General features: G+C 43.4%; 1 protein-coding gene across 1 annotated transcript in view; it reads right to left on the bottom strand.

The window, feature by feature from the left end:
• Positions 1-20,604, bottom strand: part of LOC127568024 (WD repeat-containing protein 27-like) — a 373,338-nt gene that overhangs the window by 132,785 nt on the left and 219,949 nt on the right. The gene's annotated exons all lie outside the window — the stretch shown is intronic.

The raw sequence follows: 20,604 nt of genomic DNA, 5'->3' as shown, positions 1-20,604 counted from the left end.
CAACTATCCACTTCCCTCCACAGATGCTGCCTGACCTGCTGAGTTCCTCTCGAGTTTTGTGTGTTGTTATTCAGCAGACGGTTCAAGGGCCAGGAGACAGAGACTTTAAGTGATAGGGAAAAAAATTCACAAAAGATGAGAGGAAAAACCCTTTTGCCTAGAGAGTGGTTATGACTGAAGCACACTGCCTACAGAGTCAATATGGGCTTTTAAAATGGAATTCATGGACACTTGAGGGAACATAATTACAAGACAATGGGGAAAGTATGGGGAAATGGGACTGACTTTGTTGTTACAAGAACATGGCTGAGATTCAAAGGGCTGGTTGGCTTCCATCTGTACCATAATGATCCTATGATTGTGATTTGTCTAGGGATAAAATAAATCCCAGTATTCAACTCTGATTCTTTAATAATGGCAGGGATTAACAAATGTGATTCTCATTCTTTTCTACAACATTGACAGTACAGTGTGATTATAAAGTATTAATAAAAAGGAGAGTAACATACAAGACTTTAATTGCCATTGAGTTACGTCAATGGTTGGACAGAGTCCTGTTCCTCTTTAATACCAGCCACTCCAAGACTAATGGGGCAACATTCCTGTTTTCTATGAATGATGTAATCCTGTTGCTAGGTAAATATTATGTGCTATAAGTAATTTATGCTCAAGTCTTATATATCACTTACATGTTTGTGTTAGTTGCTGTGAATTTTGCCACACACAAAGTCAATCCTGACAGCCACAGTTCGGATGTTCTTTACAGCAACAGTTAGTTCCACATTGCACACACTTCACCTATTCTCATGTCATTTTTCACTTATTTTCTGAGATCTGGGCTCACAATCATGGCCAGCATTTATTGCCCATTCCTAACTGCCCCAGAGGAGGATGCGGTAGCTCACTTTCTTGAACCACTGCAGTCCCTCCATTGCTGGGTCACCCACAGAGCTGATAGGTAAGGAGATTCAGGATAGTTTCACATAGCAATGGTGAAGGAAAAGCAAGGGATTTCCAGGTAAGGAGAGTGTATGACTTGGAAGGGAACATGTAGACAGTGCTGTTCCCATGTGCCTGCTGCCCTTGTCCTTTCTAGGTGGCAAAAGCTTTGGGTTTGGGAGGTGTTGTCAGAGTAACTGGAGTGCATTTTCTAGATGATACAGATTGCAGTCACTGTATGTCAATAGTGGAGGAACAAAGGGTGGTGGATGGGGTATCAATAAAGTGGGTGCTTTATCCTGACTGGTATTGAGCTGCACTCAACCAGACAAGTGCATCATTCTTCTGACTTGAGCCTTGTAGATGGTAGAAAGGCTTTGGGTTTATTCATTTATCCTAACCTCTAAACTGATCTTGTAGCTGCATTAGATATATGACTGGTCCAGATGAGTTTCTGATTAATGATTACTCCCATGATATTGATGAGGGGGAGACTCAGCAATGACATTGAATTCCAAGAGGAGGTGGTTGGATTCTTTCTGGTTGGAGATGACCATTTCTGTCATTTGCATAGTGTGAATGTTACTTGCCAGGCTGATTACTGTCCAGGTCTCACTGCAAGGACAGCTTCATTTGCTGAGGAGTTGCAAATGGAAATGAACATTGTGCAATCAATAGCGAACATCCCCACTTATGATGAAAGGAAGGACGTACATGAAGCACCTGAATATGGCTGGGCCTAGGACACTGCCCTGAGGAACTCCTGCAGTGATGTCCCGGGGCTGGGGTGATTAATCTCCCAACAACCACAGTAATTTTCCATTCTAACCATGCAAATGTTTTCTAACCATGCAAATGTTTTCCCTTGATTTTGGTATTAGAGAGCTCATTGATGCCACACTCCATCAAATGCTGTGTTAATGTAAAGAAGTCACTCTCACCTTACTCTGGAATTCAGAGCTTTGGTCCAAGGCTGTGATGGGGTCACGTACCACCAGGCTCAAGGACAGCTTCTATCCTGACGTTAAAAGACTATTGAATGGTTCCCTAGTAAGGTAAGATGGACTCTTGACCTCACAATCTACCTTGTTATGATCTCGTCTACCTGCACTGCACTTTCTCTGTAACTGTAACACTTTATTCCGTTATTGTTTTACCTTGTACTACCTCAATGCACTGTGTAATGAATTGATCTGTATGATCAGTATGCAAGACAATTTTTCACTGTACCTCAGTACATGTAACATTAATAAACCAATTTACCAATTTACATATTTAAATGCCTAACTAAACTAATCCCTTATGCATACCCATATCCCTCCATTCCCTTAACATTCATGTGCCTATCCAGGGAACTCTTAAACACCTCTATCGTGTTTGCGCATTCCAGGCACCAACTACTCTCTGTGTAAAAAATTTCCCCACACATCTCCTTTGAACATACCCCCTTTCACCTCGAAATGCATGCTCTCTAGTATTAGACATTCGACCCTGAGATTGTTCTGTAGTTTGTATGAACAATTTTCCACATTACGAATGAGCAATTTTCCACATTGTAAGATAGACGCAAGGGTTGGAACTACACTGGAATAGCTTGGATAAAGATGCAGCCAGTTCTGAGGTGCATGCTTTCAGGATTAACTCCAGCCTCCCAGACAGCCTCGACCCACTGCAATTTGCCTACCGCTGAAACAGGTCTACAGTGGACACCATCTCCCTGGCCCTACACTCATCTCTGGAGCATCTGGACAGTAAAGACACCTACATTAGACTATTGTTTATTGACTACAGCTTCGCCTTCAATGCTATAATTCCAAGCAAACTCATCACCGAACTACGAAACCTGGGACTCAACATATCCCTCTGCAACTGGATCCTTGACTTTCTGACCAACAAACCGCAATCAGTGAGGATAGGCAGCAACACCTCCAGAATGATTATTCTCAACACCGATGCCCCACAAGGCTGCGTCCTCAGCCCTCTACTCTACTTCCTACATACTCATGACTGTGTGGCCATATTCTGCTCTAACGCCATCTACAAGTTTGCAGATGATACTACCATAGTAGGCCGTATCTCAAATAATGATGAGTCAGAGTACAGGAAGGAGAGAGAGAGCTTAGTGACATGGTTTCATGACAACAACCTTTCCCTCAATGTCAGCAAAACAAAAGAGATGACATTCAGGTAAAGGAGTGGTGTACATTCACCTGTCTACATCAATGGTGCTGAGGTCGAGAGGGTTGAGAGCTTCAGGTTCCTAGGAGTGAACATCACCAATAGCTTATCACATCTACCAACCACGTAGATGCCATGGCCAAGAAAGGTCACCAGCACCTCTACTTCCTCAGGAGGCTAAAGAAATTTGGCATGTCCCCTTTGCTACCAACTTTTATTGATGCACCATAGAAAGCATCCTATCAGGATGCATCACGGCTTGGTATAGCAACTGCTCTGCCCAGGACTGCAAGGAGCTGTAGAGAGTTGTGGACACAGCCCAGTACATCACAGAAACCAGCTTCCCCTCCACGCACTCTGTCTAAACTTCTCGCTGCCTTGGTGAAGCAGCCAGCATAATCAAAGACCCCACCCAACTGGGTCATTCTCTCTTCTCTCCTCTCCTGTCAGTCAGAAGATACAGGAGCCTGAGGGCACATATCACCAGGCTCAAGGACAGCTTCTATCCCACAGTGATAAGACTATTGAATGGTTCCCTTATACAATGAAATGGACTCTTGATCTCACAATCTACCTTGTTATGACCTTGCACCTTATTGTCTACCTGCAATGCGCTTCCCTGTAGCTGTGACACTTTACTCTGTATTCTGTTATTGTTTTTAGCCTGTACTACCTCGATACACTGTGTAATGAATTGATCTGTATGAACGGTATGCAAGACAAGTTTTTCAGTGTACCTCAGTGCAAGTGATAATAATAAACCAATACCAATACCATTACCAATACCAATGCCTATAGCTTCTGCTGTATCCAGTGCACTCAGCTGTTTCTTGTTTTCACATTGACAGAATCAAATGAAGTGAAGTTGCCTGGCATTAGCATACTAGATTCATTAAGTTCATACTGAGATATTTGATTGGTACTGAAATGGTGTACAGCAATAGCCATTGTACATTCTGCCTTTTTAAAAGGTGCTTCCCTCTGATATCAAATACATTGTGTACCTCTGCCATTTTGTAATATGCTGAACGTTTGAACCTTTTTGCTGAATGTTCTCGCTTCCAGCTTTATTTCTGGCATCAAAGAATTTTGGATCCTGGTACAGAGCCCTCTGTTGTTTAAAGTGCATGTCAACATTTCAGGGAAGTGGGAAAGAAAGCACACAGGTAATCCTTACCCCTCTTTGGAGGAAGTGGTTTTAGTGAGTTATGCTCATACTGTACAAATTCAGAGCTGCTCTGGAAGAATTCTACAACCACAACCAGCATGCTTGCTGCTTTCCAACACCCTTGCACAGGAAAGGGGATGTGCACAAGGGAGTGTTTGGACAGCTTCAACATTTTCTAACAGCTTCGGGAATTTTGTGTGTTTCCACATGAAGGAGAATCAGAACAGGCAAAGCTAGGAAACTGTGACAATTTGAGGAGTTCGCCCTGAGTACTGTTGGGTGAGAATTTCTGCTGGTAACTTTGTCCTTCTCTGCCATAATGAGTTATTCTTTCAATTTGCCTGTAGCTTTTAATTAGTGTCCCAGTGGGAAGCTCACAGATTCACTCAGTGTGATCTATTGGTGCATTACATGACTGAGTACAGGCTATCCCCTGGGTAACAGGTTCCATTTTTACAGACCTCCATAAGTTGATTTTGTCCATAAGTTGGAAAAATACTCAAAGATCACTCAGTTTGGTAAGGATACCTCCACAGTATTGTAATGAATGGCATCAAAAGCACATAACACTGATAAGAAAAAACAATTACTAAAAGTGAAGAGAGAGTGGAATCTAGTTCTTCTGTTTGTAGGAGCGAGTATATGTATGTATGTCGGACTTTTGAATTTTATAATACGATGGGAGCTCGTTCAGGTGTCCATAAATCGGGCGATTGTAACCTCGGGACCTCCTATATATAGTCACAACTTAAGAACTTGAAAAAAAACAGAATTAGGAGTGGGCCATTCAACCCTTCAAGCCTAGTCCTCCAATCAAGAAGATTTATGGGTTACTACCACCTTCCTGCTCAAATCCCATACCCCTGATTCCTTTAATATCTAAGAATCTACTGATCTCTGCTTTGATTACCATTAATAAAGCAGTTCAACAGTCAAATCATAAAATGCGTGTGAACAGTGTACAGAATCTCAGTGGCAACACATTCGACAGCACCCCCGAAACCCATGACTTTTACCACCTAGAGGACGTGGGCAGCAAGCAGCTGGGAACACCACCCTTGCAGGTTTTGATTCCAATTCTACACTATTCTGATGGAACTATATCATCTTTCCCCACTGTCACTGGGTGTAAGCCCTGGAATTCCCTACCCAACAGCACTGTGAGACCACCTGTACCAGAAGGACTGCAGCCATTCAGGGTGGAGGCTCACTGCCACCTTCTCAAGCCCAGCTCAAGATGAACAAGTGCTGGCCTTACCAGTGATGTCTGCATCCTCTAAATGAGTATAACATTTTAAGGCGATCATCATCTGTTCTCCTTCCCTGAGCTACCTTAAAAAGAAAAACCTGATAATTATGTTGCTCTGCTCTCAAAACAGGCCAGCATGTGTGGTGTATTCGGGACTCTCCTGGTCAGGTCACTGGAGTTGCATCACTCTCACACATTCACTCACTTGGACGTGGAGCTTCAGGTGACTACAACTGTTTCTAGTGGCAATAATCAAAAAAAGCAAAATACTGCTGATCCTGGAAATGTAAAATAAAAACAGAGTGCTGGAAATACTCAGCAGATCAGATGGAAAGAGAAACAATGTTCATGTTTCAGGCTGACAACCTCAGATCAATCTCAGGAAATGTTAGAAATCAAACATGTTTTCAGTTTCAGAACGGGAGGGATGGAGGAGATATTAAAGGGAATATCTGGGGTAGGGTGAAGAACAAGAGAGACTGAACAATACAAGGTGGTGGTGGTGCTAGCTGAAAGAGGATGGGGAAAGTTTGTCAGGGACAATTGAAGGAGATGTAACTGGAAGGAGGTGAATGAGAACAGAGGAAAGGCAAAGTGCTGGAACTGTGAGGTACAGAACAAAAAAGATGCTGGAAATCCAAAATGAAACAGGGAATGATGGAAATATTCAGCTGATCAGGCAGCATCCATGGAAAGAACAGCGGAGTTCATGTTACATGCCAATGACCTTTCGTCCGAGCTGGCCAGTTTTCATGCAATCTGGAAAGGTTGGCTATCTCAAATAGTTGAATTTAATATCGAGTCCTGAGGGCTGTTATGTGCTTAGTCAAAAGATGAGATCCTTGAGCTTTGTTAGAGCAATATAAGAGGCCAAAGACAGAAATGTGAGAATGGAATTGGGATGCAGAAGGCACAAATAAATTCAAGGTCACCCTTGCAGACTGCATGGAGACATTCCACAATGCAGTCACCAACCTGCACTCGGTTTCTCCAGTGCAGGGGTGACAACATTGTGTGTACCACATGCAGTACAGTAAAATGGAAGAAGTAGAATTGAATCCTGGAAGGAGGGTTTGGGTTCCTGGATGGTGTGAAGGGTAAAGGTAAAAGAGCAAGCACTGCATCTCCCACAATTCATAGAGTCACAGTCTCGCAGCATGGAAACAGATCCTTCGGCCCAACAAAGGCCCATGCTGACTGTGTTGCCCAGTGAGCTAGTCACATCTGCCCGCGTTTGGCCCATAGCCCTCTAAACCTCTCCTATCTATGTAGGATGTTTTCATGTACAGTTGCATGAGAAGGTGCTGTGAGAAGAGACTGGTTGTTGTAGGAGGTGAAAGAGTGAACCAGGGACTCGCAGAGGGAACAACCCTTTGGAAAGCTGAAAGAGAAGGGGAAAGGAGTGCAAGGTGGGCCTCTACTTCCTCAGGAGGCTAAAGAAATTTGGTTTGTCCCCTTTGACTCTCACCAACTTTTACCAATGCACCATAGAAAGCATCCTATCTGGATGTATCACAGCTTGGTACAGCAACTGCTCTGCCCAGGACCGCAAGAAACTGCAGAGAGTTGTGAACACAGCCCAGCACATCACGGACACCAGCCTCCCCTCCTTGGACTCTGACTTTACCTCTCGTTGTCTTGGTGAAGCAGCCAGCATAATCAAAGACCCCACCCACCTGGAACATTCTCTCTTCTCTCCTTTTCCATCAGGTAGAAGATACATGAGCCTGAGGGCACATACCACCAGACTTAAGGACAGCTTCTATCCCACTGTGATAAGACTATTGAACGGTTCCCTTATACAATGAGATGGACTATAACTTCACGATCTACCTTGTTGTGACCTTGCACCTTATTGCACTGCACTTTCTCTGTAGCTGTGACAGTTTGCACTGTTGTTTTTACCTGTACTACATCAATGCACTCTGTACTAACTCAATGTAACTGCACTGTGTAATGAATTACGATCGGTGTGCAAGACAAGTTTTTCACTGCACCTCAGTACAAGTGACAATAATAAACCAATACCAATACCAATACCATAGCATTTAATCACATTGTTGCTTGTACTGGCCTATGGGTGAGATGTTAACTGGCTCCTTTAGACACTGCTTAAAGATGTCATGGCTGTGCTCAAATTAGAGCCAACATCAAATGAATACCACCATTCTTTTTTTTGTAGAATACTAATCCATGCAAGCAGTGTCCCATTAGTCATGCAACAACACTCACTGTATTTCAAAACACATTAAATGTATGCAAAATGTTTTCAGATGGTCCTGAAAAATATGATATAAAACACTTAAATACTGGAATGGAAAATCTTATGCTGTTATGCACCTTGTTAGAGATGGTTTGTGAGAGGTTTCACAATCATAATGTGTGATCTTGAGGTTTTTTTCTCAGAACTCCATCTTTCAACAGTGGAGCTGAACTTTGTGTTGGCATCTACAATTGTTTCGATTGTCATTCTCAGCCTTTTGACTGGCTGCAACCTGTGACAACTCTGTGGCTGCATTCCAGGTTTGCTCAGCTTGGATCTTTGTGCCACACAGGAGTCAAATGCTCTTGATTGCAAGATTAGTATTGGTATGGGGCAACTTTATCCAAGGATAATGATCTGAATTTCAATTATTCCAGTACTGTGAAGCTAATCCAGATTTTTTTTCAGTACATTGAAAAAGTCTGGTCCCTTCCTGCTAATTCAAAGCTGATGCTTCTTTAAAAGAGTGGGAATTACTCAGTAAATCAAATTAAGCAACTTAAATAAAATTGGGTGCTGCAGTAGCAGCAGTTAGTTGTGCTGTGTCACAACTCCTGGGACTTGGGTTCAGTACTAACTTTTGAGTGCTGTCTGTGTGGAGTTTGCACATTCTCTCTGTGAACATATGGGTTTCAGGCAGGACATAGTTAGGGGCTTGCAGGTGGTAGCTGCCCTCATTCTTCTAGATGATATAAATCCTGGGTTTGGTATTAATGGTTAAGCTATCTTGATGACTTGCAATGGTGCATTTTGTACCTGGTGCTAATGGAGGAAGTAAATGTTTAGGCTGGAGGACTGAGTCCTACTCAAACAATTTCAATTAAGTAAAACAAAGAAGCATAGACAGTTGTGATACTGCCAGGCTCTGGAGATGTGAATGGAGATGTAACTAAAGTGATCCAGAGGAAATTCTGTGATTTATAATTCACTCAGGTTTAATTTGAAGGTGATACATGTGAAAGCAGGTTAAATCGCCAAGGCAATTCACTCTCCAGCTTGGGGAAATGCAGCCAATGAGATAGAGAGAAAGAAAAATATAGGAAAAATTGAGAAAAGAAGGAATATACTTTGGGAATACAGATCCATAGTTCCTTGAAAGTGGCATCACAGGTAGATAGGGTCATAAAGAGAGCTTTTGGCACTTTGGCCTTCATAAATCAGGTCATTAAGTACAGGAATTGGGATGTTATGTTGAAGTTGTACAAGATGTTTGTGAGGCCGGATTTAGAGTACTGTGTGCAGTTCTGGTCACGTACCTACAGGAAAGATGTCAATACGCTTGCAAGAGTGCAGAGAAAGTTTACAAGGATGTTGCCGGGACCTGAGGACCTGAGTTATAGGGAAGGGTTGAATAGGTTCGGACTTTAATCCCTGGAGTGCAGGAAAATGAGGGGAGATCTTATAGAAGTATACAAAATTATGAGGGATATAGATAGGGTGAATGCATGCAGGCTTTGTCCCCTAAGGCTGGGTGAGATTAGAACTAGAAGACATAGGGTGAAAGGTGAAATATTTAAGGGGGATCTGAGAGGAAACTTCTTCACTCAGAGGGTGGTGCGAGTGTGGAATGAGTTGCTAGTGGAAGTGGTAGATGCGGGCTCAATTGTAACATTTAAGAGAAGTTTAGGTAGGTACATGGATGGGAGGGGTATGGAGGGATATGGTCCAGGTGCAAGTAGATGGGACTAGGCAGAAGATCAGACAGCATGGACTAGATGGGCCGAAGGACCTGTTTCTGTGCTGCACTGCTCTATGACTCTTTGACTCTATAACTTTTTACTGTTCCTTCTAGCCTGAGTTTTTCATCAACATTGAAGCTTCAAGAAAAGCTGGGAGTCTTGAATGTATTTCTGATCGTTCTGGCAAAGATTTTAATATCCTTTGTTGAAGGTCAATTTAGCAACTATTGGTCCATCCCAAAACAGGTACAGTAACATCCTGATTAATTCAGGTAAAAAGCCATTGTCCTAAAATATTAACTTTTTCTCTCCACAGATGCTGCCTCACGTTGAATATTTCCATCAGCTACTGCATTTATTTTATATTGGTGGTTACTAGCTCTGCCTGAAAAGGCTTGTCTACTGATCCAGGGACAAATTATAGGGCAACTGAAATTCAGTTCATTAATTAATTTTCAATAAAAAGCTGGTATTAAAAATCTCATCCTTACCAGATTGCTGCTAAACCCCCATCCAGTCTGTTAATGTCCTTCAGTGAAAAAAATCTGTTACCCTGACTTAAATGAGACCCCAAACACAGTAATGTTTAAGGTGCAACCAATGAACAATAAGTGATACCCTTCTCAGTGACATTCACATCCCATGAATGAATAATAAATAGTAAACACTGGGCCTCTATATCTCAGCTGGCAATCTGCTGGATCACCTGTACATTGCCAATTCCATATTGGCTCAGACAATTTTTTTTATCATTTAGGGATCCCACCTGAACAGGCATCAGGCACTTGAAATATGTGGCATGTGATCCCAAGCTGATTATATGACCCTGGTTGGAAAATTTAGGTACAATATGATCCATGAATGTTCCATCTAGTTGTATCAGGTTCTACCTATACGGTACAACGCTGGGATTAACTGTTGATGAAGTTGATTAATTTGTTGATGAAGAATCATTAATAATGTTCAGTCAGAGCCTTAAAAGAGTTTAAAAAAATTATGTGTATTTATATGAATAGTTCTTCATGGTTCCAGTCAGTTCAAAAAAGGCCACTAACAATGAAACACAGTGAAGAGTGGTGAGAGTCACTACAATATATAAATGCAGATCTTTTTCCACATGAATGGCAAGTGTGGTCTTTTTAAAATACAGGATTACATAGGATATATGATGCAGAAACAGGTCACACAGCCAATTATTTCATGCTCCATTCCTGCTTCTTCCCAACTTTTCTTGTCTGAATCTCTCAGCACAGCATTCCTTCTCATTTGCTTGTCCAGCCTCCCCATAAATGTGTCTTAGTTTACATGCAGTGAGGTCCAACTACTATGCAGCCAGGTCTGACAGTCATAGTTTTGGTTGGTGGACGCAGCTACTCTCAGTAGTTATAAAGTGAAAATATGCAAGCGGCTCACGTGGCAAAGTGAGGGCATAAATCATCCCACATCCCACATCAACTCTGCAATATTTCAGCCTTCTTTATCTGACTGGGCTGTCGGGAACAGGGACAGAAAGCTGCACTCCTACCTCTGTTGAGATTGCTTCCACCCAAACATCTGGAAAGTCAAAAACATTAGCAATCCCAGTACAACCAGATCGAAGCTGGTGAGTCTGCTCACAAGTGAATGAAATATCCCTGCAACCCTCCTGGATAAGTAACGGCTGAGACTCTGGAAGCTGCAGGAAAGTGCATGCACAGAGCTAGAAAGGTTGGCGGCTACTGGGTTTGTGTCTATCTGCCTGCAGTGGCCCAGAATTCTTTCCAATGTCCCTGAAGCCCCATCAATTTCCACTAATTATCAGATCCATTGTATCCTGCTTTCCCCCGATCCTCTGTCCACCCTACACCAACTAACATCTGGATAAAATGCTGCGTCTCTTTTATTGGTGGAAATGATGCTTGCTGTACTCATGAGACTAGGAATAATCAATTTTCTGTGCTTCCTTCCTGAATATTATCAAGACCCTGCCCCACAAAGGAAAAACCACTCATTACATGAGAAAATCGAATCAACACAGATAGGAGAAATATATAATAGAAGCAGCACACTATTTGAAGCCAAGCAAGGGAACGGGCTCTCAAATTGTTTTCCCCTCCGCAACCTCACTGAACTTAAATAACAAAGACAAAACTAACGCTCTTAAAATTCATCACTATCAAATCTAACAAGCTCATCTTGTTATATTCATGTTCAGGATCTGAATGTTTCTGGCAAGGTCAACATTTATTATCTATCCCTAACTGACCTTGAGAAAGTGGTGGTGAGCCACCTTCATGATCTATTGAAGTCCTTCTAGTGAAAGTGCTCGCACACTTCTGTTGGTGAGGGCATTCCAGAATTTAGACCCAGCCATGATGAAGGACTGTGATGTATTTCCAAGTCAGGATGGCTGTTGCAGAGAGGAACCTGCAGGTAGTGGTGCCCTATGCAACTACTGCCCTAGTCCTTCTTGGTGGCAGAGATCAGTGGCTTTGGAGGTGCTGCCTGAGTAGCCTGGGCAAGTAAGTGCAATGTATTTGTAGATGACATACACTGCTACTGTGCTCTTGTGGTGGCAGGGTTGAATGCTTAGGGTGGTTGACAGGTTGACAGTTAAATGGATGCTTTGTCCTGGATGGTGTCAAGGTACTTGAGAGTTGTTGGCACTGTGCACATCCGGGCAAGTGCAGAGTATTCCATTTCACTCTTGACTTGTACCCTATGATGGTAGAAAGACATTGAAGTGTCAGGAGGTGAGTCACCCATTGCAGGATACCCAGCTTCTGACCTGCTCTTGTAGTCACTGTATTTATGTGGCTGGTGTAGTTCAGTCTCTGGTCAATGGTCAGGATAATGATGGTGGAGGATTTGGCAATGGTAACGCCATGAACATCAAGGTAGGTGGTTAAATTCTCTCTTGTTGGAGATGGCCATGGTGTGGCACTTCTGTTGCACAAATGTTACTTGCCACTTATTAGCCCTCATCTGATATTGCTGCATGCAGGCATGGACTGCTTCATTTTCTGAGGAGATGCAAATAGAACTAAACATTTTGAGCAAACATTTTCACTTCTGACTTTATGATGGAAGGAAGATCATTGATAAAACAGGTGAAGATGGTTGCACCTGGGACACTATCCTACAGTGGTGAGTTGTGGCTGAGATGATTGACCTTCAACAACCACAACCATGTTCTCTTGTGTGAGGTATGACTTCATTCCTTGGAGTGTTTTCCCTGTTGTGCCCCAAGGCTTCAGTTTTATCAGGGTTCCTTGTGCCACACTCTATCAATGTCAAGGCTAACTACTCTCACCTCACTTCTAGAATTTAGCTTTTTGGTCCACATCTGGACAATGATGAGGCCTGGCTAAGCTCAAACCGGGGTCGGCAAGAGATGAAATTCAAAAATCCGCAGATGCTAGAAATTTGGAATAAGAACAGAAAATGTTGGAAATAGCAAGCCAGCTATCATCTTCAACCTGAAATGTTAGTACTGTTCTTCTTTCCACATATATTGCCTGACCTGCTGAGCATTTCCAGCATTTTCTGTTTTTGTATTAGTGAGTCAGTTACTAGTGAGTAAGTGCTGCTTGATAGCACTGTCAAAAATACCTTCCATCACTTTCCTGGTGATTGAGACTTGACTGGATGGTAATTCGCCAGATTTGATTTGTTCGGACTTTTGTAGACAGAACATACCTGAGCATTTTTCCACACAGTTGTGTGGGTGCCAGCGTTGTTACTAACTATCGTTACTAATACAGTGTGGCCAGAGGAACAGCTAATTCTGGAGTGCAGTTCTTCAGGGTTCTGCAACTGAAATGCTGTCTGGTCCCATAACCTTTACTGTGTCCAGTGATCTCAGCCTTGTTATCATGTGAAGTGAATCAAATTGGATGGAGAATGGCAGGTATCATACAGATCTCAGGAGGAAGCCAAGATGGATCATCTATTTGGCATTTTGGTAGAATCATGAAGTCATAGAGTTATATAGCATGGAAAAAGGCCCTTCAGCCCAACTCATCCATGCCAACCAAGGTGCCCACTCGAGCTAGTCCCATTTGCCTATGTTTGGCCAATATCCCTCTGAACATTTCCGTATCCCTCAGGCTGAACGTGATTGAAAAAGTTAAAGCCTTTGCTTTATAACATTCATATTACGTGCCCTGCCATCTATGAGAATAGGGTTGTTCTTGGAATCTCCTCTTTCAATTAGCTGTTTAATTGTCCACTGCAGTTTAGCATGCACATAGTCCTGTATTATAGCTTCAGGAGACTGGCACTTCACCTTTAGGTCTCTAGGTCTCCTGACATAGCTTTCTGCACTCTTTAGTGAATCAGGATTGATCCCCTGGTTTGATAGTAACAGTGGAGTGAGGGATTTGCTGGGCAATGAGGTTGCACATTGTGGCGGTATACATCTCTGCTGCTGATGATGATGCACAGCACCTCATGGATACACAGTTACGAGCCACCAGATTTGCTCTATCTCATTTAGTATAACTGTAGTGCCACACGATTCGATGGAAGGTATCCTTGGTATGATGATGGGACTTTGTTTCTACAAGGACTGTTCTATCAACACTATCAGGAACAGATGCATCTGCCACAGGTAGATTAGTGAGAATGAGGTCAAGTGTCCTTCACGCTGGTTCACTCAATCTCTGCCACAAACCCAGTCCTTCAGAACTCCACAAGCTTGGTCTGTGGTGATGTTACCAAGCCACACTTGGTGAAGTCCCCATTCAGACTACATTCTATGCTTTTGCTACTTTCTTTGCTTCTTCCAAGTGTTGTTCAACAAAGATGAGTACCGATGCATCAGCTGAGGGAGGATGTAGGTGGTAAAGATGAGGAGGTCCCCTTGTCCATGTTTGACCTGATACTATGAGACTATGAGATTTGGAATTAAGGTTGAGGACTTTAAGGGCTACTCTATCTGACCTGTATACCACTATGCCAACACCTCTGGTGAGTCTGTCCTGCTGATGGGACAAAACATACCCAGGGGCTGTGATGGAGGAGTCTAATATATCATCAGTAATGCATGATGCTGTGAGTATGACTTTGCCAGACTATTGATTGACTAGCCCGTGGAATGATTCACCAGATTTAGACACCAGTCACCAGAGAGACACAAGAGACTGCAGATGCTGGAATCTGGAGCAAGAAACAATCTGCTGGAGGAACTCAGCAGGTTGAGCAGTATCTGTGGGAGGAAAGGAATTGTCGACGTTTCTGTTTGAAACCCTGCATCAGGTCTACCAGTCACCAGATATTTGTGAGCATGACTTTATGAGGTTGATTGGGCAGGGAGCAACTCTTCTGTGTCTGAATTCAGTGGCAGGTGGTCTTGCCAGTTTTATTCTTTGCTCTGTTTAAACATTATGGTAATGGTACACTGCGTAATAGGAGGCAGAGTAGTGGGGGAAAGATGATTTTCTGATTGAATGTCTGTGACCAGTGGTGTACATATTAACAACCTAGATGTGAACGTCGGAGTTCTGATGAGTAGGTTTGCGGATAACATGAAAGTTGGCGGTTGTGTGGATAGAGACGAAGGTTGCCGAAGTCTACAGCAGGATATAGATCAGATGGAAAGTTGGGTGGAGCGTTGGCAGATGGAACGTAGTCCTAACAAGTGTGAGCTGATGCATATTCAGAAGTCAAATATGGATAAGACATATACAGTAAATGGTCGGGCACTAAGAAATGTTGATGAACAGAGGAACCTTGGGATTCAAGTCCATCATTCCCTGAAAGTGGCAACACATGGTGGTGAAGAAGGCATATGGCATGCTTGCCTTCATCGGTTGGGGCATGGAACCATAGAAAAATACAGCACAAAACAGGCCTTTCGGCCCACAATGTTGTGCCGACCTTCTAACCACACCTAAGACTATCTAACCCCTTCTTCCCACATATCCCTCTATCTTAAATTCCTCCATATGCTTATCTAACAATCTCTTGAACTTGACCAACGTATCAGCCTCCACCAACACCCCAGGCAGCGCATTCCATGCACCAACCACTCCCTGGGTCAAAAACCTCCCTCTGACATCTCCCTTGAACTTCCCACCCACTACCTTAAAGCCATGCCCTCTTGTATTGAGCATTGGTGCCCTGAGAAAGAGGCGCTGGCTGTCCACTCTATCTATTCCTCTTAATATTTTGTATACCTCCATCATGTCTCCTCTCATCCTCCTTCTCTCCAATGAGTAAAGCCCTGGCTCCTTTAGTCTCTCCTCATAATCCATACTCTCTAATCCAGGCAGTATCCTGGTAAATCTCCTCTGCACCCTCTCCAACGCCTCCACATCCTTCCTATAATGAGGTGACCAGAATTGGACACAGTACTCTAAGTATGGTCCAACAAGAGTTTTGTAAAGCTGCATCATTACTTCACAGCTCTTAAACTCGATCCCATGACTTATGAATGCTAACATCCCATAAGCTTTCTTAACTACCCTATCCACCTGTGAGGCAACTTTCAGTGATCTGTGGATATGAACCCCCAGATCCCTCTGCTCCTCCACACTACCCAGAATCCTGCCATTAACCTTGTACTCTGCCTTGGAGTCTGTCCTTCCAAAGTGTACCACCTCACACTTCTCCGGATTGAACTCCATCTGCCACTTCTCAGCCCAGCTCTGCATCCTATCAATATCCCTCTGTAAGCTTCAACAGCCCTCCACACTATCCACAACACCACCGATCCTTGTGTCGTCTGCAAACTTGCTAACCCACCCTTCCACCCCCTCATCTAAGTCATTAATAAATATCACAAAAAGTAGAGGTCCTAGAACTGATCCCTGTGGGACACCACTAGTCTCAGCCCTCCAATCCGAATGCACTCCATCCACCACAACCCTCTGCTTTCTACAGGCAAGCCAATTCTGAATCCACACAGTCAAGCCCCCCTGGATCCCTTGGCCTCTGACCTTCTGAAGAAGCCTACCATGTGGAACCTTGTCAAACGCCTTACTAAAATCCATGTAGACCACATCTATTGCACTACCCTCATCAATCTTCCTGGTCACCTCCTCAAAGAACACTATCAGGCTTATGAGGCAAGATCTTCCCTTCACAAAGCCATGCTGACTGTCCCTAATTAGTCCATGATTCTCCAAATGCTCAAAGATCCTATCTCTTAGAATCCTTTCTAACAGCTTACCCACCACAGACGTAAGGCTCACTGGTCTGTAATTCCCTGGACTATCCCTACTACCTTTTTTGAATAAGGGGACAACATTTGCCACCCTTCAATCCTCTGGTACCATTCCCGTGGACAACGAGGACTCAAAGATCCTAGCCAACGGTTCAGCAATCTCCTCCCTCACCTCACGAAGCAGCCTGGGGAATATTCCGTCAGTCCCCGGGAACTTATCTGTCCTAATATTTTCTAACAGCTCCAACACATCCTCTCTCTTGATATCTACATGCTCTAGAACATTACCCTTAACAACACTGTCCTCAGCGTCATCAAGACCCCTCACCTTGGTGAATACTGAAGAGAAGTATTCATTGAGAACCTCACCCACTTCCACAGCTTCCAGGCACATCTTCCCACCTTTGTCTGTAATCGGACCTACCTTTACTCTAGCCATCCTTCTGCTCTTCACGTACGAGAAAAAAGCCTTGGGATTCTCCTTAACACTACTTGCCAAGCCTTTTCATGTCCCCTTCTTGCTCTCCTCAGCCCTTTCTTAAGTTCCTTCCTCACTACTCTCTATTCCTCACGAGCCCTATCTGATCCTTGCTGCTTACATCTTATGTATGCTGCCTTCTTCTTCCTAACTAGTTGTTCCACCTCTCTTGTCACTCATGGTTCCTTCACCCTGCCATTCCTTCTCTGCCTCACTGGGACAAATTTACCCCTAACATCCTGCAAGAGATCCCTGAACATCGATCACATCTCCATAGTACATTTCCCTTCAAAAATGTCAACCCAATTTACATTCTCAAGTTCTCACCTTATAGTCTCATAATTCGCCTTTCCCCAATTAAATATCTTCCCTTCCTCTTTGCTCCTATCCCTGTCCATGACAATGCTAAAGGTTATGGAGCAGTGGTCGCTGTCCCCCAAATGCTAACCCACTGAGAGATCTGTCACCTGACCTAAAACTAGATCTAATGTGGCATTCCCTCTAGTCGGCCTGTCAACATACTGTGACAGGAATCCGTCCTGGACACACTTAATAAACTCTGTCCCGTCTAAACCTTTGGCACTAAGCAGGTGCCAATCAATATTTGGGAAGTTGCAGTCTCCCATGATAATAACCCTGTTATTTTTGCATCTTTCCAAAACCTGCCTCGCAATCTACTCCTCGGTATTCTTGCTGCTACCGGGGGGCCTATAGAATACTCCCAGTAGAGTAACTGCTCCTTTCTTGTTCCTAACTTCCACCCATATTGACTCCAGAGAGGATCCTTCTACATTAACCACCCTTTCTACAGCTGTAATAGTGTCCCTGACCAGTATTGCCACCCCTCCTCTTCTTCTCCCCCCCATCCCTTTTAAAACACTGGAAACCAGGAATATTCAATATCCATTCCTGCCCTGGTGTCAGCCATGTCTCTGTAATAGCCACAATATCGTAGTCCCATGTACTTATCCAAGCTCTCAGTTCATCACCCTTATTCCTGATACTTCTTGCATTTAAGTAAATGCACTTTAGCCCATCCACCTTTCTACTTTTATAGCCTGTACTCTGCTTCTCCTTCCTCAAAGCGTTTCCACCTGTTAGATCTGACTTTTCCCCATCCCCTTCTTCCTCTGACCTACCCCTCTGGTTCCCATCCCCCTCGTAAACTAGTTTAAACCCTCCCGAACCACCCTAGCAAACCTAGCTGCAAGGATATTGGCCCCCCTCGGGTTCGGGTGTAACCCGTCCTCTCTGTACAGGTCCCACCTTCCCCAAAAGAGATCCCAATGATCCAAAGATCTAAAACCTTCCCACCTGCATAGAATACAAACCCTAAAACATTATGTTGTAACTTTACAAAACACTGGTTAGACCATGGAGTATTGTGTATAGTCCTGGTTGCCACACTATAGGAAGGATGTGGTTGCACTGGAGAGAGTGCAGAGGGGATTCACCAGCATGTTGCCCTGGACTGGAGGACTTTAGTTATGGGGAGAGATTGGACAGACTGGGTTTGTTTTCTCAGGAGCAAAGGAGGTTGAGGGGTGATATGATAGAGGTATATAAAATTACAAGAGGCACAGATAAGAACGCTGCCAGAGGAGGGGATGGAGTCAAATGCAATCACCATGTTTAAGAGACAGGCACTTGAGTAGACAAGGCAGAGAAGGGTACAGATCTAATGTGGGCAAATGTGATTAGCGTAGGTGGGCAAAAAGGTCAGCATGGATGTGCTGGGCCAAAGGGCCCACTTCTGTGCTGTACAACTCTATGACTGTCTATGAGTGGCTTGCTAGGCCATTTCAGCGGGCACTTAAATATCAATTATATGGAGTGGGTCAAGATGTGTTGATGGCAGATTTCCTCCCCAAAAGACATTAGTGAACCAGATGGGCGTTTATGACAATCCAGTAATTTTCATTGTCATGTGTTCTAAGACTAGTTAGTCTCCATCTTTCTCTGTTACAAGCAGCATGTTAATTATTAATAGGGAATACTTTAGGGAAACCTCACTGCATATTCAAGTACTTAAAATATTTTAAAAATATAAACTGTGCTTTGTGCTACTCTTTGACAGTTTTTGACTTTTAATATCACTAAGTAAATTTCACAGGTTTTACTTCAATTCAATTTTATGACACCTGCAATATAAATAAAGGTCCCATAGTGAGGAAAATGGCCTAAACTATCACAGATTAAGTATAATTGATGTAAAATATAGAAAAGACAGAGCCCAGGAATCAGATCACTGTTCATTTTAGCATTACACAATTGAAATGTACTTACCATGGAATGAAATGTGATGCCATTTCCAGCTTGTTCTGAGTCACTCCAGAAATCTGACCAGACATTTTCCGGTGTGAGCTACATTTGCTTCAGTGATGTTGTTCTCTGTGCAACTCTCCTTTTCCTGAAAATTAGGCCAAACTGTGCCAAGAGCGACCATCAATGGCATTCCTGGGTCAACAAGGTCTCCATAGTGCAGCACTTGAGTAGGAAGCCCACTGAGGTAAGTGCCAGACCTTTACCCTTTACCGTCCCCCCCATCACTACACCAAGTTCCTCACCCACTCTCCCCCCAGTCCTCTAATTGGGTCAGATCCTGACCTTCCACCAGGCACAGGTCCAACTCTCTGTAGCCCCAACCGCAACCCCCCCCTCCCCACTCACCTCCCCAAACCCTAACTCACTGTCAAACTTTCATTGGGCCCAGGACCCCAATCTAGGATTGCCCCCAAATGTAGCCACTTTACTTACTGCCAGCTCCACCCCCAAGCAAACTGGACCTACACTGCCATCCTCAAACCCCAATCTGGCCTTACTCAAGGCTGCACATTACTGTTCACATCCAAGGTCACTGAATTTTACAGTCACAGGCCCAGAACAGAAATTGCTGTTGGCACAGCATTACCATTAGGGCATGCTAAAATTTATGGGTCATTTTATTACATTTTAAAGGTTGTCGAAGGGATATAAGAGGCCCCCAGGGTTTGCTAACTAGATTGCTGTCTCCAATGTCTCCAAATGAGAAGCAGTAACAGAGAGAAATGCACAAAGCCAGTGAACTGCTGGTCTGAATTCTGGTAGAGTAGGCAAAGGGAGCAGTGTGAGGGACCACTGAAGATCCCTGTGTTCTGTTACAAACTGACCACCAAATGTAACAGAAGTGTCTCAGTTTAGTGACTCACTCAGCATAGGAATCTAATCTATAGATATAACCTTAATGTCCTTGTTCCTCACTGCATAGCATATTGGAAGATCACTCAATGGATCACTAAATAAACCAGGACAGATACCTTATGAGTTTAACTGCTTTTTCCATCAATCAGTACTCATTGACCTGGGTCTCAGAACAAATAATTTAAACAGAATTACTGCAATTTTGAATGAAGAAAAATGATAATTGGACATTAGGCATTCCCACTTAAGAAACTGTTGGATTTTTCAACTTGGTCTCGCAACAGGAATTAATTTTTCTCTAAGGGGAGATACTCACAAGAACT

This window comes from Pristis pectinata, chromosome 3, assembly GCF_009764475.1.
Source record: "Pristis pectinata isolate sPriPec2 chromosome 3, sPriPec2.1.pri, whole genome shotgun sequence".
NCBI lineage: Eukaryota > Metazoa > Chordata > Chondrichthyes > Rhinopristiformes > Pristidae > Pristis > Pristis pectinata.
Note: the sequence above shows the minus strand (reverse complement) of the source record. Positions and strands in the feature narration are given on the sequence as shown.